Source organism: Pan troglodytes, chromosome 5 (genome assembly GCF_028858775.2).
Source record: "Pan troglodytes isolate AG18354 chromosome 5, NHGRI_mPanTro3-v2.0_pri, whole genome shotgun sequence".
NCBI classification, from domain to species: Eukaryota; Metazoa; Chordata; class Mammalia; order Primates; family Hominidae; genus Pan; species Pan troglodytes.
In genome coordinates, this window is record NC_072403.2 from 136293499 (window position 1) to 136320933 (window position 27435).

The following is a 27435-nucleotide window of genomic DNA, read 5'->3' on the forward strand; positions in this document are numbered from 1 at the left end:
TTGAGTGAAAAAAAAACTCAAATTGCTTTTTCTATCATCTCACTCAACAATAATCAACACAGAAGACTTCTCTGAGCAAATATTTGGGGATTTCTCTCCACCAACAGGCAAGTAATGCATTCTGCAGCAGACAACAGCTGGGTATCATTTAATTTAGTTCAATCCAGACACTATCCACCTACAGATAGCATCAGATTCCACAGATTTAGGTCTCAGTCTCATAAGACTGCCCTCAATTCAGATGCTAATAGCAAGCTCCTGGTGGTTTTGTCTGTGCTGCTGACCAACTGACTACAAATTGGGGATCCCACTCTCCCCTTCTTGAAGTTGACTAATTTTCTAGAATGGTTCAGAGAACTCAGGACCACACTTACTTTCATTCAACAACTCATTATAAACTATATTACAAAGGATACAGATAAAGAGATGGATAAGGCGAGGCATGGGGGGTGGAGTGTGGAGCTTCCAAGCCATCCTGGCTATGCCACCCTCCAGGAACCCACATGCGTTCAGCTATCCAGAAGTATCCAGAAGCTCTGTGAATCCTGTCCTTCTGTGTTTTTATGGAGGCTTCATTATGTGGGCATGATTGATTAAACCAATGGCCATTGAGAATCAATTTTACCTTCATCCCCTATTTCTCCTAGATGATTGGAGGGTGAGACTGAAAGTCTCAATCCTCTATTCCTTCCTTGGTCTTTCTGGTAACCAGCCTTCATCCTGAAGCTACCTAGGAGTTGTCAACCATCAGTCAACTCATGAGCATACAAAAACCCATCACTTTAGAGATTCTAAGGACTTTAGGAGTTATAGGCCTGGAAATGGGGTCAAAACAACTATGTTTTTTAACAATAGCATGGGTTTCATTGATTTTTATTTGCTTTTTTTTAATTTGCTTTTTTTATTTGCTTTTTTTTTTTGTGCTAATTTCTCATCACAGAATGTTAAAGTCTTATCTTCTCCTCTGTGACTCCAACAACACAAATATTTGATCTTTGGTTATAGTTCTGCATGTCCCTGAGCCTCTGTTCATTTTTTTTAAAATTTCAGTTTATTGCACAGCGTTTCTCCGTCTGGAAAGATAGACAACAATTTTTTCTATTTCTCCCACTAAGGATAACTAAGACCTCTGGACATAATACAAACAAGCATAAGAAAACCCTGAAAGGCCAAGAGAAGAGGTGACCACCTGTATTCCCAAAGAATTGCATGGCCAGCATGGCATTGAGTAGCCTGGATTTTCTTTGTACTTCAAATAATTTAAACTGGGTAACAATAACAGTTTATCTGGATCATAAAAAGAAAGAGAAATCTCCTCACCTAAGTTATATGTGCATTTTTCTGGCATAAAATTTGGAATTCAGTAGCACCTTATTAAAGTGGTATCAGGCCAGCTATGGTGGCCCATACCTGTAATTGTAGCACTTTGGGAGGAGGCCAAGGCACAAACTCAGGAGTCTGAGACCAGCCTGGGCAACATAGCAAAACCCTGTCTTTACAAAAATAAAAATAAAAATTAGCCAAGCATGATGGCATGCACCTGTAGTCCCGGCTGCTTGGTAGGCTATGGCCAGAGGACTGCTTGAGCCCAGAAGATTGAGGTTGTGATGAACCAGGATAGTGCCACTGCACTCTAGCCTGGGTGACAAAGCAAGACTCTCAAACAAACAAACAAATAATGAAAATAAAGTAGTGTCAGAGGAGATATAGTGAAGAGTCATGACATTCATCACCACTCAGCAGTGAAGAGGCAACACCCCTACTCCTGCCCCTGTGTGAATAGGGGAACATGGGGAGCAGTAATGAGGTACTCTTCCTGTCCAGCCAAGGTGGTATCAGTAGAGATCTAGTGGGGAGCCTGAACTCCACCCTCACCCATCAGTTATAAGGAACCCTCCCCTCTACAGACCAGGATTTCAGCATAGGGCAAGTGGAGATACTGCACTTTTACTCCCACTTAGCAGCAATGAGATGGTTTCATGCATGCTTCCCCCAGTGGAGCAGTGTCAGAGAAGGCCTGCTGAAACCCACAAATAAACGAGGTCCAGAATCTTATAACGTAATACCAAATAATCTTGTTTTCAATTAAAGAAATCACTTAGCATATTAAGAATTAGGCAGACATCAAAATGTATGAGAAAAGATGATAAATAGATGGCATACTGAGAGGACAGCTGTTAAATGATTTGACAAAGATTTTAAAATATCCATGACAAAGTGCTTTAACAAGCAATTATGAACACATCTGAAACAAATAGAAAGCAGAAAGTTTCAACAAAATCTGAAAGTCTTAACAAAGATATAGAATATAGAGAATCAAATGGAAATTTCAGAATGAAAAAATACATTTAAACACTCAGTGGATGGGCTCAAAAGCAGAATAGAGAAAACAGAAGGAAGAATAAGTGTAGTTGAAGATAAAACAATAGAAATTAACCCCTCTGAACAACAGAGAGAAATAGACTGTAATATGTAAAAAATATTTACACATATTATCATTTTCTGCTAATCTTGCTTATTTATTTATTTATTTATTAACTTTAAAGCATTTTGATATTTTTACTTTGGTTCTAAATAAAGTATTTTTTCCCTAAAAATAGTACACGTGTTGTAGACCAAACATCCTAATACCATAATTGAAACTAAAAATCTTTGTATCTGAGCCCTTCTACTCTATGTTTTGTGACTTTGTCTTCAGAACACTCTTTGTAGAACTCATAGGCATATTTTGAACCTGATGGTGGCCAAAGTGAACAATGCTGTTTCCTCTGTCTCAGGCTTTCTTCAGCCTGGAGTTGTCAAGTGAAAATTCCAGGGTCTCTTTCACATTCTCTATTTTACTTTCTCTTCTAATGCTGTCCAGTGGGTATCAAGGAATTACAAGACATCCTGGTGGACAATAGCCAGAATTTCCTTTTTTTTTATGGTGAAATATAAAGTTATAGTTAAAGGGAATGAGATTCAGAATCAGATAGACAGGGTTTAAATTCTTCCATTCCCCATTCTTAACTGTGTCACACTGAACAAGGTAGTTAATTGCTTGCTTATTATGACCCGGGTTTGCATATACAATAATATAAAAGTTCAGCAACTTGAGAGACTTATTAGGCATTAAATATATTTCAGCTTCGCTTTCATTTCTGGCCAAAAAAAATGTTATGAACAATGTCCCTGTGTGGACTGTGTGTGTGTGTGTTTGTATGGTGTGTGTTCCATGTAACTCAGGGTACTTAAAAGTTCAGAGTAACTTGTAACAAACCAGTTTAAAGCCAGGCTAAGACAATATTTTATAAGGGAATGATTTGTCTAGCTTTCTTGTTTTGAACACAAAATAATATTTTGTTGTATGACATAGGTCGGGTCTTCCAAGATGATTTTCAGATCCCTGCAGCATTGGACTCTGAAGATTACAGAGCATTTTGTTAGAATAACTGAACCCTTATTCTGAAATGGGAACTATACATATAGTTTATATAGTATATATATATAGTTTATTTATATATATAGTTTATATATTATATATATACTTTATATATATAAACAAAAGGGATTATATATTATTTATAAAATATAGATAATATCTATAAACTATATATATAAAATTATACAGTTAACTTGAGCAAATCGTATACAACGAACTAGAACTATCATGTAGTGCATGCCATTACTGTGCTTTCTCCTCATTTGGAAGCTGAAATGATTTCTTATACCTTGTGTCCAAGATAATGAGGTATTGTGTTTCTTTGAACTCTCCCTAACAATGTGTTTTTCCAGTACTGATTGTTGATGTCCTGTTAGCACTCTTATCCTCTTCTGTCCTGACTGGAATAACGGATCATTTGATTTGGTTCTTTTACTAGTGTTCAATCTTTTGCATATGCGAATGATTCTCATTACACACAGTCTATATCAAATGGTTTCTCAGGGGACTTTACATCTTTCTTACATGCTTTGCAAAATTCTTTAATATTTTTGGCCTAAGAAGGGTAATGATTCTCTCTAAAATGACTGTCCATTGTCTGAGTGTCTGCTTCCCATTCTGTGATTTGCATTTACTCTGCCTGTTTTAATGTTGTTTTTTTTTCTCAAACTGAGAGAAAATTAATTTGCCTCCATTTCTAAGCATCTGGGCCTCATAGAGGAATCTTCTTTCACTTTCTCTCTCTCCCTCTTTATCTTTTCTTTTTGAATCTACTTTATTCTTCTCTAGTCTTGTTTCTCTTTCTCCTTACCCCAAGCTTCACTGCTCTGTGTTATTTGCAAAGTAACCTCTATTAATCTCATGGTCTAGAAGCACTGCTGGTGAAGAAACAGTGACTCTGAAGTCTCATCTGATCACCTGCCATAGTATCAAACATGTCTAACACCAGATCTGTCATGACAAGTTTTCCAAAATTCCAGTGAGAAATAAACTCAATAGTTAAAGGACTTCGTTCCTTGTAGTTTGGTGGGATTCATAACCAAGGTGCTCTGCTGCTAGGGAATAGGAACATTGGAGACACTTAGTTACCTAAGAAGGAGGCTGCTGAATTCCAAATTTCACACCAGAAAAATGCATATACAGTGTGTGTGAGGATATTTCTACCTTTCTATGATCCAAATTAACTCTTACTGCTACTTAGAAAGCAACAAGTTCATAGTCCTGAAATGACCCATTCATTGAAAAACAATAGAAGACATAAGATAGTATTTTATTGCAAATAGTGGTCTACATTCCCTATTTGTTCCTTTCTGAATTATTTTTCAGATCTAGTAATACTTTCTTTTTTATATGTCATGGATGAGTTTTTAGAAGTCGCTCTTACTAAGGAGAGGAACAAAAAAAGTGACCTTAATTGTGATGTCTTTGTAGTTATAATATCTTTAACTACAAATACAAGATTCTGAAGCACTGCTGACAGTATGAAAATTTTGCACACTGTCTGTCTTGTCAGCAAGATTTCTTCCTTTTTTTTCCCGGAATATCCTGGAATATGATCATTTGAATAGACTGTTCATATAGGGAGGAGAGGAACTGATTAAGAAGAATTAGAAAAAATACACTGTTAAGTTAGCCAGGGTGAGTTAAAGATCATTAAACTTGGTTATATACTCTTTAAAAATGGAAAAGAAAAATCAAACAATAACTTCAGAAAAATAGTTACTTAAAAGACAGGCTTTTGATGACAGCTTATGAAAAATCAAATATTCTTTTCTGTGGGCATTAATGCATTATGAAGGACTCCCTTTTGTTCTGACACTTGAAGTAGGGAACCATTTCCTTTGTCTTGGCCTTACTCTCTGTATTGTTGCCTAGAAACACAGTCTTTTAGAGACATTTGCCCATCAAAGTGCAGTTAAGGTAACACATTTACTTTTCAAATGGAAATTACTAGAAAGAAGTGAAGTGAAGGTAGGTTAAACAAAATGAGTTTTTTGTTTATGTGTAGGTAGAGCCTAAAATTACTCACACTACCAGCGTACAAATACCGAAGAATTAAGTATAATCACAAAGAAAAGCATAAAGCTATAGGGTGATTTCTTTTTTAAGAAAGCAAAAAATAGGCTTCTCAGTGTTAAAATTGTTAAAGGAACCATATGTAGAAGCTCATTATCTGCACAGTAAAACGATTAACAGTTGACTATATGCCAAGCATTTTCTCTTTGAATGTTCCAACATTATCCCAGATTGTTTGAGATCGGCCAACTGTTGCTAATCCATTTGCTTTGCGGGGTCACATCAAAGACATCCAAAGAGTCTGGTCAAAGGATGAGGTTGTGTTTGTCTATGGATTATTTTATATTGTTTATTCTGCTTTTGTATAGCTTTATCTTCCTTTCCATAAGATATAATTATTTTTTAATACTCAGGATAAAATTATAACTACAAATTCTACTCACTCACTAGGACGAGTAGCATTTGTTGTTATGAGTAGAATTTGTACTAGAAAAAAAGTAGATGGCTGCAATAAATATTTCACCACATGCATACGTGATATAAAATGCACTTCCTGTACTCATTTCTCATTAGAAGTTTAGCCACGAAGTAGCTTTTCAAGAAAATTCAGGGGATCATATAATAGCTGGCACTGTCAAAATTAAAAAAAAAAAAAAACATGTTTTCTCTCAGTTGGACCCATTGTCCTTGAAAAAATATCCTGAGTGATTAATTCATCTTGGTTTTCTCTCTAGAAAGTAGGGGTTTGTCCACTTCTCCCCACTGCTATTCGTGTGCTTTACTCGTGGGGACACTCACTGTAACTGGTAACCAAAATCATGACCAAAAGAATATTAACTCTTTTAACTCCTCTCAAAAGGTTAAGATGAAAGATGGTTTATACTTCCAAAAAGTGGTGTGTATTAACCTCCAAATAAGGAATTAGTAGTGATTACACGTGGAGATGACGTCTCAGTTACCCAGAACCTATCCATATGAAAGCATTTCTATTAGGGCACTTCTTTGGATACCATCCACGCACAGCAGAAATGTTCAACTAAAACTTTTGTGTTGAATCAAACTTGGTTTATTACAGTAACTCTGACAAGGACTTAACTATAACATTTTAATAGGTTCTACAGTAAATAAGTCACTATTACTATCTTTTTATTGTTTTGTACTAGCAAAGATAATCACTTGTGATTCCATGTTGTAACTCACATGAGGGTTAATGATGTGCTGTGGAAATGCAGTGTGAGTTCACAGTAAGGGTAGCAAATGGTGGGAAAGTGACTAGGAAGCATATGAGGAAAACTAGTAGAAGATAAGGGTTATTTTATTAAGGTTTGTACAGATTCATTTTCAAATTGACTCACATTTCCAGAGATGAGTGTTCTCCTCTTCCTGCAGGGAAGGGATCTTTCTCGCGGGAAACGTATGTCCGGCGTGATTTTAGGAAGAAAGGGAGAGGTCAGAGAGCCCTTCTTGCATCTGCTGTTTCTCAATTGCCTTCTGTTCAAAATAGTTAATTTGCCAAAGTGGCGTATTTTGGGGTGACATATTCTGGTCCCCTTCAGTAGGAAATTATTTTAAACAAACGAATAATTGAATTAGGAGGGAGGATGAAGCAAGATGCAAATGAAATTGCTTATAGAATGACAGAAAAAATAAAAGTATAATTTGAGAGGTATTAAATAGTTTATGGTATAAAATATTAAATAATATTAATGTGATTTATTTTTAATTTAGTATATGTCAGTTCTGTTATTTGGCCCAAGATACTCATTTCAATTGAACTTTTTATATAATGGCAACTGAATTAGACATACTGATAATTGCCTTCTTTGTGGGATCTCTTAAGTAAGTTACCAAATTGAAAAGACAATAGCAAATAATTCCCATACTTTTAAAGGCCAAGTAGAAGAACAATAAAAAACTTGGAATGCATTTCTAAAGAAAGATTGAGTTTTGAAACAACTTGGATATTTTTATATCTCATTGCCTGCACGCCCTAACCATTGTTAGCGTCTTTGGCTATTAATCCTATTATCTTTGTTCAAATTATTACTGTGTACTATCTCAGAAAGATTAGTATTTTTATCTTTTTTTTTCCATCTTTGTTCTAAATTTACAAGTGAGATTACCACACTCAAATTTGGCTTAATAGATTATTCATGCCTAACTAATGAATTAAATGAATTTTGTCTTTGGCCTTTGCCTGAAAAGAAAAACAAAACAACAAAACAACAATTACAAAAAACAGCAATAAAAGCAGCTTACTTGCAATCTGGATCACATATCCTCTTTATTTTACTATTCTCAACAGGGTTAGAATTGCATTGAGCCAAGATGCAGCAGTGCTGTGCTGAAGTTGTTTGTCTTTTAAGGTTCAGTGAAAATCACTGTGAGGTTCTGACCTTTCCAACAGATAGTATGTGTTTGGGGACTGTTACAGTATTTGCGATGAGTTCCTCAGGATCTTATTATAAATGGTTGAGTAAATCTCCAAACCCTCAACTTCATGACATACAAAAGAAAATTATTTTCAAAATAAGAACCAATTCCCGAGATAAAAATAGGAAAACACATACATTTTTGCAAACTAGTCAAGAAAAATCATTGAATTTAACTGCATTTCACATCTAAATAGTTTAAACATTTCTGTTGCTGATATTGATTGTCAAATACAAATGCACACCTGTGCTCTTTTCTGTGAGTTCTCAAAGTGATGTACCAGTGCTGGAAATTGAATTTTCTATTTTTTCATATTTTAGTGACCAAAATCATTGAGTGTCATATGAACTATTACTATTAATTAAGAAATAATAAAGAAGAATATACAAGCATTGATCTTACAGCCAATGAAGCACAGTGAGAAAAGCAAGGGCTTTGGAGTCAGAAAGACCTAGACTCTGAAGTAAATGTAATTGTTAGACATGTAAGTTTGATCAATACATCTTACCTTTGTGAGATTTATGTTCTCCATATGTAAAATGTACATAATAATACCTACCTCATCAGGTTTTCAAAGGAGCACATATTTATGTTTCTAGCCCAATATAGGGACCCAAAAGGTGATGTTAATTTTGACACTACAATCAAAACAAATAAAAAATTAAACAGTGTTGTGGTCTGAATGTGGAACCCCAAATGCATATGTTGAAACTTAATAGCCAACATGATACTATTAAGTGGTGGAAACTTTAGAAGGTGATTAATTCATGAGGGGGCAGAGCCCTCATGGATGAGATTATGGCCCTTATAAAAGGATTTGAAAGAGTGGGTTCCTTTCCTTCCACCTTGTAGGAGCACAGCATTCATCCCTTTCAGGGGATGAAGCAACAGGATGTGATCTTCGAAGCAGAGGGCAGCACTCACCAGACACTGAATCTGCTAGTGCCTTGGCAGATGTCTCTTTGAGATACTGACTTCCTTTCCTGTCCTAGCCTTTAAAACTGTGACAAATAATTTTTTTGTTCTTTATAAGTTATCCAGTCTCAAGTGTTTCCTTAAAGCAGCACAAATAGACTAAGGCAGTATGTAATACATATTATACTGTTGTAAACACTTTTAATTTAACTTTTTTTTTTTTTTTTCGAGACAAGAGTCTGGCTCTGTTGCCCAGGCTGGAGTTCAGTGGCGCATTCTCGGCTCACTGCAAGCTCTGCCTCCCGGGTTCACGCCGTTCTTCTGTCTCAGCCTCCTGAGTAGCTGTGACTACAGGCACCCGCCACCATGCCCAGCTAATTTTTTGTATTTTTAGTAGAGACAGGGTTTCACAGTGTTAGCCAGGATGGTCTCCATCTCCTGACCTCATGATCCGTCTGCTAGGCCTCCCAAAGTGCTTAATTTAACTTTGAATAAAAATTGTCTAAAGGGGTATAATGTGCTGTTTTGATACACATATACAATGAACTGATCACTCCAATAAAACCAATTAACATATTCAGCTCATTACATAGTTACTACTGTGTGTGTATATGTGTGTGTGTGATAAGTACACTTAATATCTACCATCTTAGCAAGTTTCAAACATACAACACAGTATTATTAACTGTAGTCATCATGCTGTACATTAGAACTCTAGAACTTCTTCATCCTACATAAATGAACTTTTATACCCTTTAACCAACATCTCATTTTCCTCACTCCAACCCCTGAACCATGACTGGACCCCTAGTAACCATCATTCTACTCTCTGCTTCTATTCATTATTATTTTCTTTTTTAGATTCAACATTTAAGTGAGATCATGCAATGTTTTTCTTTTTGTCTGACTTATTTTACTTAGCATAATGACCCCCCACCAGGTTTATCCGTATTGTCATAAATGGCAGGATTTCCTTCTTTTTAAGGCTGATTAACACTTTGTTTTCTATATGTCTATATGTTCATCTATGATGCACACAGCTTATTTCCTTATCTTGGCTATTGTGAATAATACTGCAATGAACATGAGGATACAGATAACTCTTCAAGATATTGGTTTCTTTTCCTTTGAATATATACCCAGAAGAAGGATTGCTGGATCAATGGTAGTTCTATTTTTAATTTTTTGAGGAACCTCCAAACAGTTTTCCCTATGGCTATACCAATTAACATTCCCAGAGTAGAGAGCCCAGAAATAAATCTATACATATATGGCCAGCTAATTTTCAACCAGGGCACCAAGAAAAAGATCGTTGCAACAATCTTTGGAAAATCCAATCTGCCACATATTTCAAGGGAGAAGACAGTTTTAAGAAGAGAGATAAAGTCATAAGTGTTTATTACCACAGACAGCCTAGGTTACATGAACATTGAAGAAAAAGATAAGTCTTTCAATAAAGAGTGTTGGGAAAACTGGATATCCATATGCAGGAAATGAAATTAGACATGTATCTTATGATATACACAATAATCAATTCGAAATGGGTTAAAGACTTAAATATAAGACCTGAAATCATAACACTCCTAGAAGAAAATGTAGGGAAAATTTCCATGATATTGGTCTTGGCAGTGACCAAACAAAAGCAACAAAAGCAAAAATAAATAAGTAGGGCTACACCAAAATGAAGTTTCTGCACAGCAAAGGAAAGAATCAATAATGAAATGGCAAATTACCGACTGGGATGAAGTATTTGCAAACTCTATATCTGATAGGGGTTTAATATTTAAAATATATGAGGAATTTATACAACTCAGTAGCAAAAAAATAAATAATAGCCTAATTTAAAAATTGGCAAAGGACCTGAACAGACCTTTCTCCAAAGAAGACGTACCTACCAATGGTCAATAGGTATGTGAAAAAGTGTTCAAGGTCATTTATCACCAGTAAAATGCAAATTAAAAGCACAATGAGTTATGAGCTAATATCTGTTAATGTGGTAATTACCAAAAAGAGAAAAAATAACAAGTGTTGGAGGGTATATTGAGGAATGAGAACCCTTATTGTAAAGACTGTTGACTTATTCACAATATGATTTTTTTTGCCTTCTTACCTCTTAAGATTTTTACTTGTATTATTTTTATTTACATATGCATACTTGTTTAACAAGACAAATTGCTCAAGCCAAAAGTGCCAATAAATCCTTAATAGCAAACTACTGGCCTTTATCTTCAATGTTCATGTAACCTAGACTCTTTGTAGTAATAAACACTTACGACCTTTAATCTTCTCCTTAATACTGTCTTCTCCCTTGGAATATGTAGCTGATTATATTTTCCAAAGATTGTTGCAACAGTAACTCCCATCTCACTTGCCATTCTTATAATATGACTTTATATTTCTTCTACGGAAAGGTGTAGTCTATGTCCCTACTTGTGAAATGCAGAGAGCTATTGTACTTTTCCAATGGAAGAAAATCTTTGTGATTTTAAATGAGGAAAACATTTTTTGATAAGACACTAAAAACATGATCCACACTTAAAAAATGATAAAACTGACTTTACTGATACTAAAACTTCTGTTCTTCAAAAGAAACTATTAAGAGAATGAAAATAAAATCCACAGGATAGGAGAAAATATTTTCCAATCATGTATCTGGTAAGTTACTTGTATCCAGAATAAGTAAAGAACCCTCAAAAGTTAAGAATTAAAGAAAAAATAAAACAGAGATAAATGATTTAAACAGACCTTTTGCCAAAGAAGATAGACAGATCGAAAATAAGTACCTGAATTAGTCATTAAGAAAGTGCAGTTAAAATCACAATGAGGTACCAATGTACATGGCTAAAATATTTTTTAAAGTAGCACACCAAGTGTTGATAAGGATATAGAAGATCAAGCATACTGATATGGTTTGTCTATGTCCCCACCCAAATCTCATCTTGAATTATAGCTCTCATAATTCCCACATGTTCTGGGAGTGACTCGGTGGGAGATAATTGAATCATGGGAGTGGGTCTTTCCCATGCCATTCTCATGATAGTGAGTAAGTAAGTGAGATCTTATGGTTTTATAAAGGGGAGTTTCCCTGAACTAGCTCTCTTCTCTTCTCTGCTGCCATGTACCTTTCACCTTCCACCATGATTATGAGGCCTCCCCAGCCACGTAGAACTGAGTCCATTAAACCTCTTTCTTGTATAAATTGCCCAGTCTCAGGCATGTCTTTATCAGGAGCCTGGAAATGGACTAACACACATACACTCTGGTGAGATTATAAAATATTACAACCATTTTGGAAAGCAATTCATTTCTTTAAAAGTTAAATATGCACTTATAACACATATCTTGGATGTTCTACTCCTAGGTATTTGCTCAAGAGAAAATAAAAGTATATGACAATATAATAAATTGTACATGAATGTTCATAACAGTTTATTTGTAATAGCCAAATATGAAAAATGACCAAATGTTCATCAACAAATGAACAGATAAATTGTGATGTATCCATACCATTCAATGATATTCAGCAATGTAAAGAAAGAACTACTGATATATACAACATGGATAAATCCCAAAATAATCACCATCATCCTAATCATCATCTTGATTATGGTGATGATTTCATACTTGTATGCATAAGCCCAAACTTAAATGGTATACTTTAAGAAATATTATATGTTAATTATACCTCAGTAAATTCTTTGTAAAATGTAAAACAGCTTCCAGGAGAATCTCATTCTCTTATGCCACTTAACCAGGACTTTTCAGCAAATCATTGAATCTATGTGTCCCTGTTTTCTTGAATAATTTGGATAAAGAATAGTATCAACTACATAGCTTGTTAATCTTGCTTTAGTATTAAATGAGTTAATCTCTGTAAACCCCTTAGAGTTGCCTGAAATATGATCTAAGAATTAGTTATTAGCTACGCTTAATATATAGGAAGAGGCAGCAGGTTCCTCACTGGTCTTATAGACCACATATTTCCCTGATGTGATGGAAGTCTATTTCTTCTTTCAGTGTCACGAAACCACGGAAATAGGTCGTTCGGGGCTACAAAATCTTTGTATTTGGCATAGCTACATGTTGGCAATCTAACAATTTATTTTAAAAATTATTTAAAATAAAATACTTAAAATTAAGTATTACTTAAGTTTTACTTCAAGAAAATGGAATGTCAAAGACAGATTTTTCTAACACTTCCAAAGACATTTTCCATATTTGCTCATTTCCTTTTGGTCTGGGTTCTATGTCACTATAGTGCTCTTTAGCTCAGCAGAATATCTCCTCTATATCTCCATGAATAACTAAAAAAATAGATCCAGCAGGTTTTCAATTGCTAGTCACTACTCAGAAATTTTGTTGGTTTTAAAAATCTTTCATTCTGGAATTCCTTTCACTCCTTCCATCTCCTAAGTACCATAAACTGAGTTTTTAAACATAGCTTTTCATGGAATGAGTACTTCTTACAAAATAGAAAATACCACCGAAGAGCTGGAGACATGTTTCACCCCAACCCCAGATTGCTGGAAGTAACTAGGATTCTTCCATACTGTATACGACTCTTTGTTAACAATATCTCTGGGCTGAGATGCCATATCTGAGAGACCAAACTAAGTATACTTGGTTTTTTATTTAGTGGAACTGAAAGCAGCTGCATTTCTGTTTGAATTGCTCCCTGAGCTCTCCTGCAAATATATAAAAGGATGTTATAAATAAGTTAGAAGTTGATGATTCTCATTTGTCAGTGAGGGCAGCCTAAGTAAAAGCTACAGCAGGGAAAAACAGAAGCAAAATATTAGGAAATCCTTCATAAGTGTAGGGTGAGTTAATCATTCAGAAGATATTCTCAGAGAACCTGAGGAAATATTTAAGGCTAGGGACAATATCTTTTCTCTGGAAAAGATAGCAAGAAGGAGATATGTCTTTTCTAAGATTAAATACAGGATTTTGTAACTTGATTCTCTGGTATTACCAAATTAATTTGAACACTGACACTTCAAGACTAAAGGTATGTGCATCTCTAAGTATGCATGTGTGTGTCCGTATGCTGATGTGGGGTGTGTATAAGAGGGGTAAAGAATATGCATAGCAGGGTTTTTAATCACCCAGCCCCTTGCTTTCTTGTTCTCACGGGACATGGCTGTATCTGCAGTTCCAGCAGAACTAGCTACTTTCTGTTTTCTGAATATGAACATTGATATCCATTTGTTCTCATGCATGTGAACTCATACTTTTACTCTTTTTTTTATGTTTTGAGATAGAGTTTCACTCTTGTTTCCCAGGCTGGAGTGCAATGGTGGGATCTCTGCTCACTGCAACCTCTGCCTGTTGGGTTCAAGCAGTTCTCCTGCCTCAGCCTCTGGAGTAGCTGGGATCATGGGTGCCCACCACCACTCCTGGCTAATTTTTTTTTTTTTTTTTTTTTTTGTATTTTTAGTAGAGACGAGGTTTCACTATTTTGGTCAGGCTGGTCTTGAACTCCTGACCTCATATGATTCACCTGCCTCAGCCTCCCAAAGGCCTGGGATTACTGGCGTGAGCCACTGTGCCTGGCCCATATTTTTTCTTTTTGACTTTCCATTATTTATTTATTAGTTCCATTGTTGCATAGGCTGAGATAACTTCTTCAACCTCCCTAGGCTGATGTGAGAAGTCTCTCCTCTGTGTTCCCATGGCACTTTGTGCATACTTCTGTTGTGGCTAGCCACTCAGTTCTATCAACATCACTGTGGTTGGCTCTCTCCAGATGGAATCTTTCCAAGACTGGGGTCATATTTTAATTTTCTTTGTATCATTGGTGCTAAGACTGTATTTGGCTTTGTAGTTGGTGTTTTTCATAGGCTTGTGGAATGAAGGACTGAATAAATAAATGAAGAAATGAAACCCTGGGGCTTCAAGAGGCAGTAAACAGGTGCAGTACTTCAGGGGACTTTATTGTGTTGGTGCTGGCGCTGGTGACACAGACACTGGTTTACTGTGCTGGTCTCTAGCAGCTACTGCTCCCCTTGCTGCCAGGTCTTTTCACGTCCCTGGGCCTATCCTGAATTGCTGGGGAGTCTGGCAGGGTGATCAGTTGAATGTACTTAAAAAAGTGCAAGATGCTAGAAAGAATTAGCATCGGGGACAGAACTGAAATAACATGATCAAAATAAGATGAATAAAGAGACATTAAATTTAGGTAGATGAAATGAGGCAATAAAAAAGTCAAGGGGAAAAATATGAGAAAGATTTCAAAGGAAAGAGCTGTGCAATACAGACAAATATTTCAAAATTCTGCAACAACCCAAGAGATCAAATATGTAATGTAAATTGCCAAGTGCAATTATTTTTAAGGAAAATGAATTACTGGAATAATTCCTTGATGAAATTTACAATATAGAGAATTTTTCTGTCAACTAAAAAAATAAAGTCCTCTTTCATGCTATGATATTTGAGAAAATAGCTCAAGTTATTTTGAAAAGTTTCTCTAGAAATATGTGGTCATAATGGAATCATTCTCACTTTGTGCATATGAGCACATGTTCCTATCATATGTTGCTGTATAGCAAGCTATCCCCAAATTCCAAAATTTAGTGATTTACAATAACAACAATCATTTTACTGTTATCTCTTATGGAGGTTGACTGGGTTCAGCTTGGGAGTTCTCACTTGAGTCCTTCATGTAGTTGCTATCAGAGGACGGTTTGGCCTGCAGTCTTCTAAGGCACACTCACTCACATGTCTGGTAACTGGGCTCATAAGATGCAAATAGCCAGGGGCTGAAACAATCCAGTATCTCCTTCCATCTCTTTATAGTATCTCCATGTGGTTTCTCCAACATGGTAGCTTCAGATAGTATTCTTGCATGGTAGCTCAGAGCTACGAAGATGTACATTTCAAAAAAAATGGTGGAAATGTATTTCCTGCTTGGCTTCAGTAATCATGCAGTGTTATTTCCACCACGTGTATTCCTTGAGAACAGTTACAAAGACTCTCAGGTTCAAGAGGAGGTGACATATACTCCACCTCTCAATGGGTGGACCTTTTAAAACCATCATATACATTTTCTAACACAGAGCAACACATGCACACACGTGTGCACCCACACACTCACACGCACACTTCCTTACAAGCTTTCAGTTACTTGGGTGTCAGGAATTTTCAGCATGATTCAGACATGCTTTTAGAACTGCTCATGTCTTGCTAATATGCATGACCTCCATAGACATTTAAATGGAACTTTATTGAGTGAAAATGGCAATAAATTAGAATGAGATAACTTCTTCATTGCCTATTTTTAGAGAGACTAATTCCTAGAGAGATTTTACAAAATGCATATGATTGCAGTGGGATTGCGATGCTCATTCTGACACTCTGTAACAGGCAAAGGTTGCTTGGGAAACAGAAACTGCCAACTGTTTTGCATCCAGGGGCTTGTTTGATGGAATAACTGATTTTTCTTGGTCCCTGTTCTCTATTTACTCGTTGCAATATCTCTGGCCAGATTCCCACATGTAGACTTTCTATTTATGCCTTATTTTCCACTCTCTTCAGAAAAATGACTGAAACTACTATCACTCCACTGCAAATCAAAACAAAACCATGAAAGCCAAAGCAGTCACCAAGATTATTCAAAACGTATTTAAAAATAATTACCACCATTGATACCATTACAAATGTCTGATGCCAGTGTTCTTAACCTTTTGTTTTCTATTATTGTCCCGTGAGAATTTCCTTTCCCATGATAGTTGAAACCACAGATATATTATATGCTATATGTATATCTGTGCTTTATACATATAAAATAAGATATTTTAACCCCCTCAAGAGCCAATTTTTCCTCCTTGGGATGATATAACCTCTATGGAAAATATATGACCTATAGGTATTGATTTAAACCAATGATTTAATTAATTGAAACAGCAAATGGGAGATACTGCCATCTCAGAGATTCACATCTAAATTTTGACATTTTCTAAGTGTTTGTAACACACACACACATATACATAATTGTGTTCATATATCTAAATATCTGTACATAACACATAGGACACTCCATAAATGCTTATGTAAAGAGATATTTCCACCACCACTAACAACAATAACAACAAAAAACAAGAGGAAAAAATAGTTATTTCACATATTTCAGATACTGAAATATATCTGTAAAGGCCAGAATCGTTGTTCAGAAAGAAGACTTTGGGAAACAAGGGAAATAAAAGCCATTGTTTGGCTTTTAGAAATACACAAAGTTTGTTAAACTCCCTTCTTAATTTGAATAGGGAGCTGTGAGAATAGCAAATTTCAAAAAGGAGATATTGTAAGTGTCACAATTGTGTACATGTCTTGTACATGAAAGCGCTGCATTTACTGCCATGCTTCAGAATCAGCCATGCAATGGTCAGGTGGCCCCTTTTTCTGGGTCAGAAAGTCAGGGAATTTCAAAGTTTAAAAGTTGATGACAGTACTATAAGCAGTGAAAGACAGTTTAATCTGTAATGCCCCTCACAGGCAGGCAACATGGGCTTGATATGTTATTGTCAAGCCACATGTGCAGTGTTTTCTGTTCCATAACTAGGTTCAGTTGTGTGCTTTTATAGATCCTCAGTGTACAAAAGTATGCATGTTAAATCTTAGGTAGTACTAAGTGCTTTTAGAGAGCTCTATTTACAATTATAAAGCTTTAGCCAGTCGTAGTGGTGTGCGCCTATAAGTCACAGTTTCTCAGGAGGCTGAGGAGGGAGGATCACTTGAGCCTGGAAGGTAGAGGCTACAGTGAACCGTGATTGCGTCACTGCACTCCAGCCTGGGCAGCAGAGCAAGACCTGACTCAAAAATCTAAACAAATAAATAAATAAAATAAAATTATAAAGTTTGAGTGAACCACCATATAGAGAAAGATTTATGTTTAGATTAAAATGAGGATGAAATAAACTGACTAGATCTCCAGCCTCTATGGCCACCAACAAGGGTCATTGGTCTACTTGGTGGAAACCCTGAATCAGCTTCCCAGATTTAGCTTCACAGTCACCTCTCTTAAGAGGTCTCTCCAGACTGCTTCTTCCCCCACAGTCAACCACTTCCTCCTCTGTGTCTCCAAAGCACTAATATACCCCAAGCACACTATAGGAACCATCTTCCTTGTGAACTGGCCTGCTTGGCTCCCCCCGACACATCCATGAAGTTGTGATCCTCTAAACAGTCAGGGCATCTCAGCTGTCTTTGTATCCCTAGTTGGGAAACACAGTATGTGCACGTGTAAACTATGTTTTGAAGAAAGGAAGGCAAACTGGCAGGTTATGGTAAGTTAGTTTAATCGACTTTGGAGAAAACCTGGTATGGCCTCAATATCAGCCCTCGCCATTCTGACCATTCACTCTCAGAAGACACAGGCACTGAAATTAGGCGGTGGAAGCACTGAATTGGACTGGGCCACTTTTTCCACTTGCTTGTTAGAAAAAGGGCATAATTATATTCCATAACTTCACTCTTCCCCTCTTTCTCATGCAGAAAACTCTAGAGAAAAGAAAGCTAATGTTGTGTCTTTCAAACAGGGGAGAATTTGTATTTAGTTGAATCTCATTGGTATTTTTATGGTGGCATTGCTGCCCTTAGAGGGGCAGTCCTCCCCAGCTACAGGATAGAACTTGTCTCATTTTCTGTCACCAGCCCCTATGACTTCATATAGAATTCCAGAATTCTGATAAACTGTCATGTGGAAAAATGATAAAGTGATTTATGTTCAATTTTTCTGGAAGGGAGAAATGCAAGGGCTGTCAGTCTGGGTCTTGAGAACAAATGAGTTACAGTTCATGAGGCAGCTCAATAAGGCTATCATTTCCCATCAGCTCCTATCACTGACAGCCAAGATTTACTAGCTGGGGAATGGGAAGGGGGCTGAGATTTGGTGCCAGGTGAATCGGCACTATTATTCTATCAACCAGGCTCATATAGACAAGAGGCTACCATGAATATTTGATGGAAGTGTCTTCCCAGAAATGTTGTGAAACAGCATTAGTTTTCTTCCATTCGCCAGGAGCCTCTCCTCTCTATCCACGTGCACCTCTTTGAAAAATGACCACTTGTAAACCACAAAAGCATTTGGGATTGTTTGTTTTTGCTGCTCTGGCTGGTGGTATATTCCTCTTGGCAGTCTGTGCATGCAGTACACTAATTCACTGTCCTCCATTCTCATAGGATAAAGCGAAAAAAATCCCTCATCTACTGAGTTGCTATAGACATTACATCTGTCATTATCCATCTGATGCAGTGGCAGTGAGCGTATAGCCTTCCAGCCCCCTATGTGCTCAGAGAAAACAGACTTTGATCTATGGCATTTGCTGTGTTCTCCAGGAAAACAAAAGGTGAAGAGGTGGGTTTGGACTCAGCATAGGCCTAGCAATTGCTCTTGCTGATTTACTCTGAAGTAGAAAAACATAACTGTAAATTCTAAAATATTATATGTCTCTTTTATTTGAGACATTTGTTTTCAGTGGGAAGGGGCTTTGCAGGGGACACACATCAGTACATTTCGTATGGGTCAGGTTATTTTTTTAAAAAGACACACTCAACATTTGCTTTTTTGAGCTAGGGAAATGTATTTCTAAAATCTCTTGTGGGAAGTTTAGTATTTAGTATTTATGTTGTATTCAAAATCATCTGTAGATGATTTCGAATGCACCGTATCTATTTCATCATTTCTCAAGTGTAATCTTTTGTAATCTTTGGAATGTTAGTTCCAAAAGACAACAGTAGGTATTTGGTGAACATGTGGGAAATCTGGGCCATTTAATAAGGAAGATATTTTTGAACTGCTAGATATTTTGTTTGTCTTTCTACTGCCACTACATAGGCAGATTGCTTCATTGCATTATGAAACTTTCACTTCTCTTAAGAAATTGTCTAAGTGTTCAGTCTAGTGAAATATTGAGCAAAAAAGTTTCTTTTATATGAATATGATGCCTGTTGCTGGCTACCAGTCTTTCTGTCACTGTGAGATCTTTCCTTAATAGCAGTATAAGTTTTGAGGCTGCCCAAGCCATGCCTTGTAGGGTCACGTAGTGGGTCAGTGAGATGGCTTATAGAGTTAAGTATGCAAAAGATGGTCAGAGAATTTGAAGCTAAGACAATACAAATTTTGAGTTTTAACTTATTATTTTACTCATTCAACAAATATTTATTCAGTAAATATTATATGCAGCCATCATTCTTGAATAGAGTTACTTATTAATCAAGAGAACAGAAATAAAAATAATTATCATGAAGAGTTTCAGAAAATCACGAATATTTTGAGAGAACTAATCAGAGTGAGCTAAAAGAGGGTGGTTATTGATTTTAGTTTGAAGTCAAAGACATTTTTCTGAGGCAATGACTTTTAAGCTGAAATCTGGATAACTAGAAGGAATATGGCATGCAAACATCTTGAGAGGGTGCATTCCCAGACAAGAAATAGCTAGAATGTTTGAGAAATCAAAAGAAAGTCAGAGGCAAGACTGTAGAGGTCTTGGTACATCATTAAGTTGTATGGAGCAGAAGACTTCAAAGCTCTATTCCTGGCCCCAGGAAGTCAGATACACTCATAAGTTTCCATAAAAAACAAGAAAGGAAAATTACGGTTGATGAGTATTCTCCGCAACCATCATAGCTAATGTTAAATGTGTGTTTTTTGTTTGCTATAGTTCTAAATGCTATATATGTATTAAATCTTTCGATTCTCACAACAATCCTATGATGCTGTATTTTTATTAATCCCTTTACTGTACACCTGCAAACAGAATCACAGAGACTTTAAATGCACTTCCCACAGTCTCACAGCTAGTAAGTGACTGAGCCAGGATTTGACCCCAAGAGGTTTGGCTCCAGAGCTCATGTTCGTATTAGGAGACTTACCACTGAGGAAACAGACTTAGAGGAAGTCTTTGCTGGATAGTTTTTCTGAACTTCATGTGAGTATACAACTTACGCCACTGAGATCAAAATAGTAACAAAGTGTTATATTTTTCTCAAATGCTTCTTTCTTAGGCTTACCTAATCCTTTATATTAAAAAGTCCCAAAGCCTAACTAACATTCTATAGTCCAAACAGACACAGTATTATTGGGTTCTTGGAAATCTATTCTTCAGAAATACAAATTCTAAAATAAAAATACTAGATTAAATATAAGTAGTTTCTTTATAACGTTTAAATTCAGAATCTCCAATGTAAAGTGCTCTACGGACGAAATATTCGCTTTATTACTTTTTAAAGTTAAGCTAACCCCAATATAGAGAATTAAATGATAGACAGTAAACCAGCAGGTTTTAAGTTTTAATCCATGTATCTTTGTCTTTCTGCTTTATCAGCTAACGTATTATCTGCCTTAAAGGCTTCTATTTGGTACACTGATGGAAATGATATGCTGAGTATTGTATGCATTTGTAGTCTGTATACTTTCATTTGATGACAAAATGTTATTCATTAAAACTAGCTAAAAAAGACCCTCTGTAGTATCAATTGTTTCTTTTCTTAATATTAGCTCAGATGCCTTTCTCAGCTCCTTCCTCTAAGCATGAAGTAAGATACACCAGAAATGAGGACTTTTCCAATTAAAGCAGCACTCCCAGAATTTATAAATGCTTGTTTTTCTTTTTTTTTTCTTTTTTTTTCTTTTTTTTTTACCAGAAAATAAACACCAGCTTTATTAATATAATAGCAACAGAAAGAGTTTCCAATTTCTCAAAAGGAAAATAATATGAGACTAGTGGGCTATGATGATGCCTGTGAATAGCCAGCTACTGTACCCCACCGTAGCTGGACAAGTGTTAAACAAGTAAATGCCTTTCAAGAGGGCAGAGCCCTGCCCCCCCACTCCCCCCCCCAAAAAATGGGAAATGCCTACATTTCTTGTTCTGATAGCTTCCCACCACACACCAAAGGTTCCTCAAGGACAGCTGCCACCAGAGCTGCTGCAAGAACATGTTTTTCACTGGGCGTCGCTTCACAGTCAATTCCTCAAGCAGAAGACTAAAATATTATTTCTTTTTAGAAGATCTTGGTTGAGGGAGAACATACCAATATAGAGAACAGATCTTTGCTTCTCGAATTCAAGAAAAACCATTAACTAATCTATCAACTTTTCTCCGATATGGTGTGCCAGAGTGCTCTGCGAAGAATCCTTTTCCATCCCTACCACGTGTCTGGGTGAAGGGAGAGGAGGGGGTGGCAAGCTGCCAGTACACTAGCAGGCACTCCTGGTGATGCTCTGGGCTCTGCTCCCTTTCTGCTGGTAGTAGTAGGCATGTTTTCTGGCAGCTGCAGCAGACTGATGTTGGGGGGAGGAAGGGGCCACCCACCAATCACCTCTTCTTGAAGCCGTATTTTTTGCGTTCATAGAAGAGGTCTGTCTTAGAGCTCCCCAGATTGACAATCTTTGGGCAGCCATCTCTGTCCTTCTCCTGGATGGTGCACTCCTTACAATAATAGGCATCAGAGACCCCAGGTCCTCCACAGATCACACAGCGCCCCTGGTAAGATCCATAGTTACACTCATCACATATGCGCACCAGAGTGCAGGGACGCACATAGGAGTCACAAATCACACACTTGCCATCACATTTTTCACACAGTCTTCCGATGGCAACACCAGCCTGCTTGCGGCAAAAGATCAAATCAGGATGATGTTTAGCCATAGCTCCCTAAATGCTTGTTTTTCTATCATTACAATATCATAAAACACCGTGTTTTTGATTCATGAACTTAAGAACTGATCTAATTCATAATATCGATAGGTGAGAATAAAAAGAATTTCAAGTTTGTGTTTATTCATATATGAATGCTTTGAGAACATAGAAACATATTTGAATAGAACTTTTAATCCCAGAACTGGAATTTAGTGAAATTGAAATTTCTCTTGGTGCCTCTCTCCCACAGCCCACTCCAATCCTAGAGCAAATCCCCTTGCCTCTGTCCTCAGGGTACACCCGGAATCCCACCACTTTTCTCACCTCCACTGCTGCCAACCTGGTCCAGGCCACCAGGATCTCCTGTCTGGCCTCTCACTGGTCCCCAGCTTCTATTCTAATGCAACAGTTCCTTTAAATGCAGATTCTTTGAAAGTTTAAGGCAGAACATGTCACTGCTCTGCTAAACACCCTCAATCAAAAGGCTTCCATCTTCTGCTAGTAAAAGTCTGCAATGACTATACGGTTCTCCATGAGCTGGAGCTGCCTCCTCTCCCCATCACCTTTCTCACCTCTCTTCACTCTGCTTTTAGCCACCCTGGCTTTCTACACTCCAGGCCCACACTGTCTCAGAGCTTTTTCACTATTGGTTTCTGTCCTTCGAATGCCTTTCCTCTGGAACATATGCATGACTCTGAGTCAAATGTCTTTTTTGTGACTCTTACCCTAACTACCGATTTTAAAATTTCAGTCTCTCACCCTTGCACTGTCAGTCCAGGTGGCTCTGCTGTATTTTTTTCCATAACAATTAACAACTTAAATCATACTGTATAACTAATGTATTAAGATGACTTACCCTAGAAAATGAAATCCAAAAGGGCAGGGAATTTTTTTCTTGTTTATAATATATCATCCAGTGGCGCCATGCCTGGCACAGAATAGGTGCTCAAGAAATATTTGTGGAATTAATGAATCATTGCCTTTTAGTTAAGAACATTTGTCAGTTTGACCAAGTAGATAATTACAAGTTTTATTTTTGCCAATTATTTGATCACAAGCCGTTATGTTCTGTGATACTACATTATTTCATTTTATTCTTTCTTTTGCTCTTTTTTTTTTACTTCCCTTCCTTCCTTTCTCACCTTCTGATTTCCATTCTTTCTCTTTCTCTCCTGCTTCTCTTTCTTCTGTCTCTGTCTTTTCTACCTATCTCATTCAACAATATGGAACAAGAGTTAGGTGCTGTGAATATGCAAAGTTGAATCAGAAGCTGTTCCTCCTCATAAAGCTCACAGTCTAATCCTAGAAACTTAGAATAGAAACTGGCCATTCATGAGGTTAAGTGCTATGAGGTAAGGCATGTGCTTTGTGCATAGAGTTGGAGGTGAGGTTAGGGAAGTAGTCTAGTGGGATGATGCTTGACTTGGGTTTTGAAGAATAAATAATAATTTCCTCAACGCATGGGATACAGTAGCTGAATTGTAGGGAATACGTACTGATCTATTGGTTTGTTTTTTTTTTTTTTTCTTAACCCCAGGTAACGGTCTGATGGTAAGTTCTGATTTTCTCAATAGTTATTATTTGTATAATTTTAACTGGCAGCTCCTTATATATGGAAATACACAGGCATGTGGATATAGCAAGAAAGCCCATTGGCATCATATTAAATGAGTGCATTTAGACCTGGGCTTCACATATGATTATCCAGTGAGTGAAAATTTTACAGAAATGGCTTTCTCAACACATAGTTTGTCATTGTTTTCATCATTATTGGAAAATTTGACATTTGTAATCTGAGAAAGAAAACCAAAATTTAGCTTGATAATCAGCATCAAGCTGCAATAATTGTCTAAAAATCCCCAGAATTTAATTTTAACTTATTTCTGCTTCTATAATTTTTTTTTCCAAACACTTCACCTTATAAACACTACACCCACTCAGTTTTAGAAAAGAGGGGACAGGCTATTTGAATGCGTTGCTATCTTCTGCCATGTGGAAGATAAGAAGTCACTCTGGGTAATTCAGGATCCTTACTTATGTTATCAATTATTCCTTTTGTGTTTTGTTTATTCAACCTCTAACTTAAACTCAGTTTTTTCTGTTGACTCTTAACTGTGCTTCCTTCGGAGAGATAGAGATAGTTACAGAAAAGAAAGAAGAGAAATCATTATGAACGAAACAAAAACTCAGGGCTCACTACCTTTCACTTGTCATCCTCTCTGTTCCACTTTTTGCAGCTGAATCTGTGGCCATTTCCTCATATGTTCTCACTGCTTAGCCTGCTCTCATGCAGCGTGCAGCCTTCCCTTTCCAGCAAACAGCTCTTGATGATATTACCAATGGCCTCCCTGTCACTAACTAAATAACATTTTTTCAGTCTGTCTTACTTGCTGTATCAGCATCATTCAACACCAATTCTCACACCCTCTTCCTTGAAACATTTTCTTTCCTTGTCTTCTGGGACACAACAGCCATCTGTTTTTCCTCTGTAAATGTTTCTCCAGTGTATCCTTTTGTAAGTGTATTTTTACGACCCAGCTGCTAAATCGTGGAGTTAATAAAGGCTTGCTCCTAGGCCTTCCTTTATTCACACTATCCAATGTGATCTCATCCATATATGGAGCTTCAGTTACCGCTTATTAATCTATTCAAATGGTTCCCAAAACTGTATCTCAGGCATACACTTCTTCAGATCCTAGAATCACATATATAACATTTTACTCGACAGCTCTTCTCAATAGCTAATGGCATCTCCAAAGTTAGAGTGTGAAACAAACAACTCCCGATTTTCACATTACGCTTCTGCTCTAAAGAAACCTAGCTTGGTTTTCATTCTGTGTTTTCTAGCTCATGAATGATACCACCAATCACCTGGTTGCTGATTTAAAAACCAGAGTCACTTTTTACTCCCTATGTTCATCCTAAAACTAAGTACTACAGATTTCACCTGCTAAATATCTCTCAAATCTCTCAATCTATCCACTTGTTTTTTTTTTTTTTTTAATCCCATGAAACACTCTCATCTGTTTTGGGTGGACGACTACACAGGGCCTGCTCATGAGGTTACATCTCTTATCCTTATTTCTTCGTACACTAGACTCAGTGGTCTTTTCAGAAGCAAATCGTACGATGTCAGGCTTTTCCTCTTAAATACCTCCCCACTATCCTTAGGGTCTGTATTAGGCCTTTAAAATTATTTTAATGTTTAGAAAATCTGAATTCTAACCTCTTCCTGCTTGTTTTGTTTTGTATTTGTTTCCGTTTTTTTTTAATCAGATCTGTGTTTTGGATGTAAAATAAGTCATTAATTTATATACTACAACAAAAAATATTGCCAATAAAACAGTAACACAAGCCTTGTTTATCACATGAATTATAAACTGCATTTCAACTTTAGAGATATAAAAATGTGAAAAAGGAATGTGGGCCATATACATGATGAAAAAATATGATATTTCTTCTGGTCCCTGCACTTCATCTCCTTGTCTATCTCCTTCCTCTCTCGACTCATCTCAGATAGGGGTCTCCAGGAAGCCTGCTCTGAAGATTTCTATGCAGGAAATTTACTGGAGCACACTCTCAGGATTAACACCTGAGGGTGATCCTAAAAAGCAAATTTGGGTAGAGAACTATGTCTGAGATGATTCTACAAAGGACTCAGGCTGGGATGGCCCTTCTTCAGTATCTTGAATTGGACAAGAAGTCTAGACATTTATATTTCTGCATTAACCAATCATCAGATGTGAGCTGCCCATAGAGAGCAGACATGACCTTGAGTCAATTTCTAGCAAAGCAAGCAGCTGGAGAATGAGTGCTCAGTCCTGAGATAGGACTGATGAATCTAGGTGACACACCACAGTATCCACTATAGTCCACTTCCTGCTTTATATAGTAAGTTATAGAAGAGCTGTTCCAAGATTCTACTGGTCCTCTTTTACCTGGGCGTAACTTGCAAGAAAAAGTTTAATGGGATAGACTTAAGCTCCTTTTGCTGCAGCTGGTCTCAAGACCATAACTTATACTTTCACCGTTAGTCCTGAATTTCCTTCACCCTACATTAGTACTTCTGAAAGTCTAGGTAACTTGCCAGATGAGGTGGCTCAGATCCTCATACCTGAGAAGTCTGATCCTCTTGTTACCATCCCTTTCTAGGGCCATGCCTGCTGCACTTTTCTACTTACCGTTAAAATTGGGCATGTGAATACCAAGAAGTGTCCAAGTGGATCACCTAGTTTCCAAACTAAGAATATGATTCCTTGATCCATTGTGTAGTATCAGTTTCACCTTCTAATGATCAATATCATTTAGCCCTTCCAGGATGCAGACTTCTCTCTTTGCTTGGTAGTCTCTTAGAATGAGAAGTCCTAAGTTACTGGGCAAAACCTAGATTTTGAGATATAACGGGACACTTCTTTGTCCCTTGGTAGAAGTATGTTCTCTCTCAGAATCAAGACATGTAAATCTGTACAGCCTAGAATTATGGAGATAGGAAGCAGAAATTCCTCCAAATGGTTCTCTAGGAATGATTGTAATTAGGTCCATTCCTACTTTGACTCCATAGTTTCTAGACACATATATTCTACCTAGTATGGACACACAGTGCCATATACTAGTAATTGATTTCACCTGTATATTGTCATCCTTTCTGGGTATCACCTAAGATCACACTTGGATAATTGTGTTTTAAACAGGCAATTTCTTCACTATGTAAAGCTGGAAGCTTATGAATGGTCAGTATATGATAGAGCCGTGAATCTCATGATTCATACACTTCTACCCCTCTTTTCTCTAAAATAAGTCAGTTTTTATAATATGGCTTTATGCAGAATCCTGTGTCAATGGATCAAACACTGTAAATCTCTAGACTCTAGTTCTGCAGAGTTTCTGCAGGCAGAAAAGAATAATCCATACCATGATATATATTAATTCCAATCAAGACAAATGTGGTAGTTTAAAATGTATCCAAAAATTCCTTAACAGTCCTTCACCAAAAAGTGGATTTTAATATACTTT

General features: G+C 36.8%; 1 protein-coding gene and 1 pseudogene across 6 annotated transcripts in view; one reads left to right on the top strand and one right to left on the bottom strand.

The window, feature by feature from the left end:
* NKAIN2 (sodium/potassium transporting ATPase interacting 2) overlaps window positions 1-27435 on the top strand; it is a 1022574-nt gene that overhangs the window by 611031 nt on the left and 384108 nt on the right. The window lies entirely within an intron of this gene.
* LOC470223 (PHD finger protein 5A pseudogene) lies at window positions 21763-22437 on the bottom strand (annotated as a pseudogene).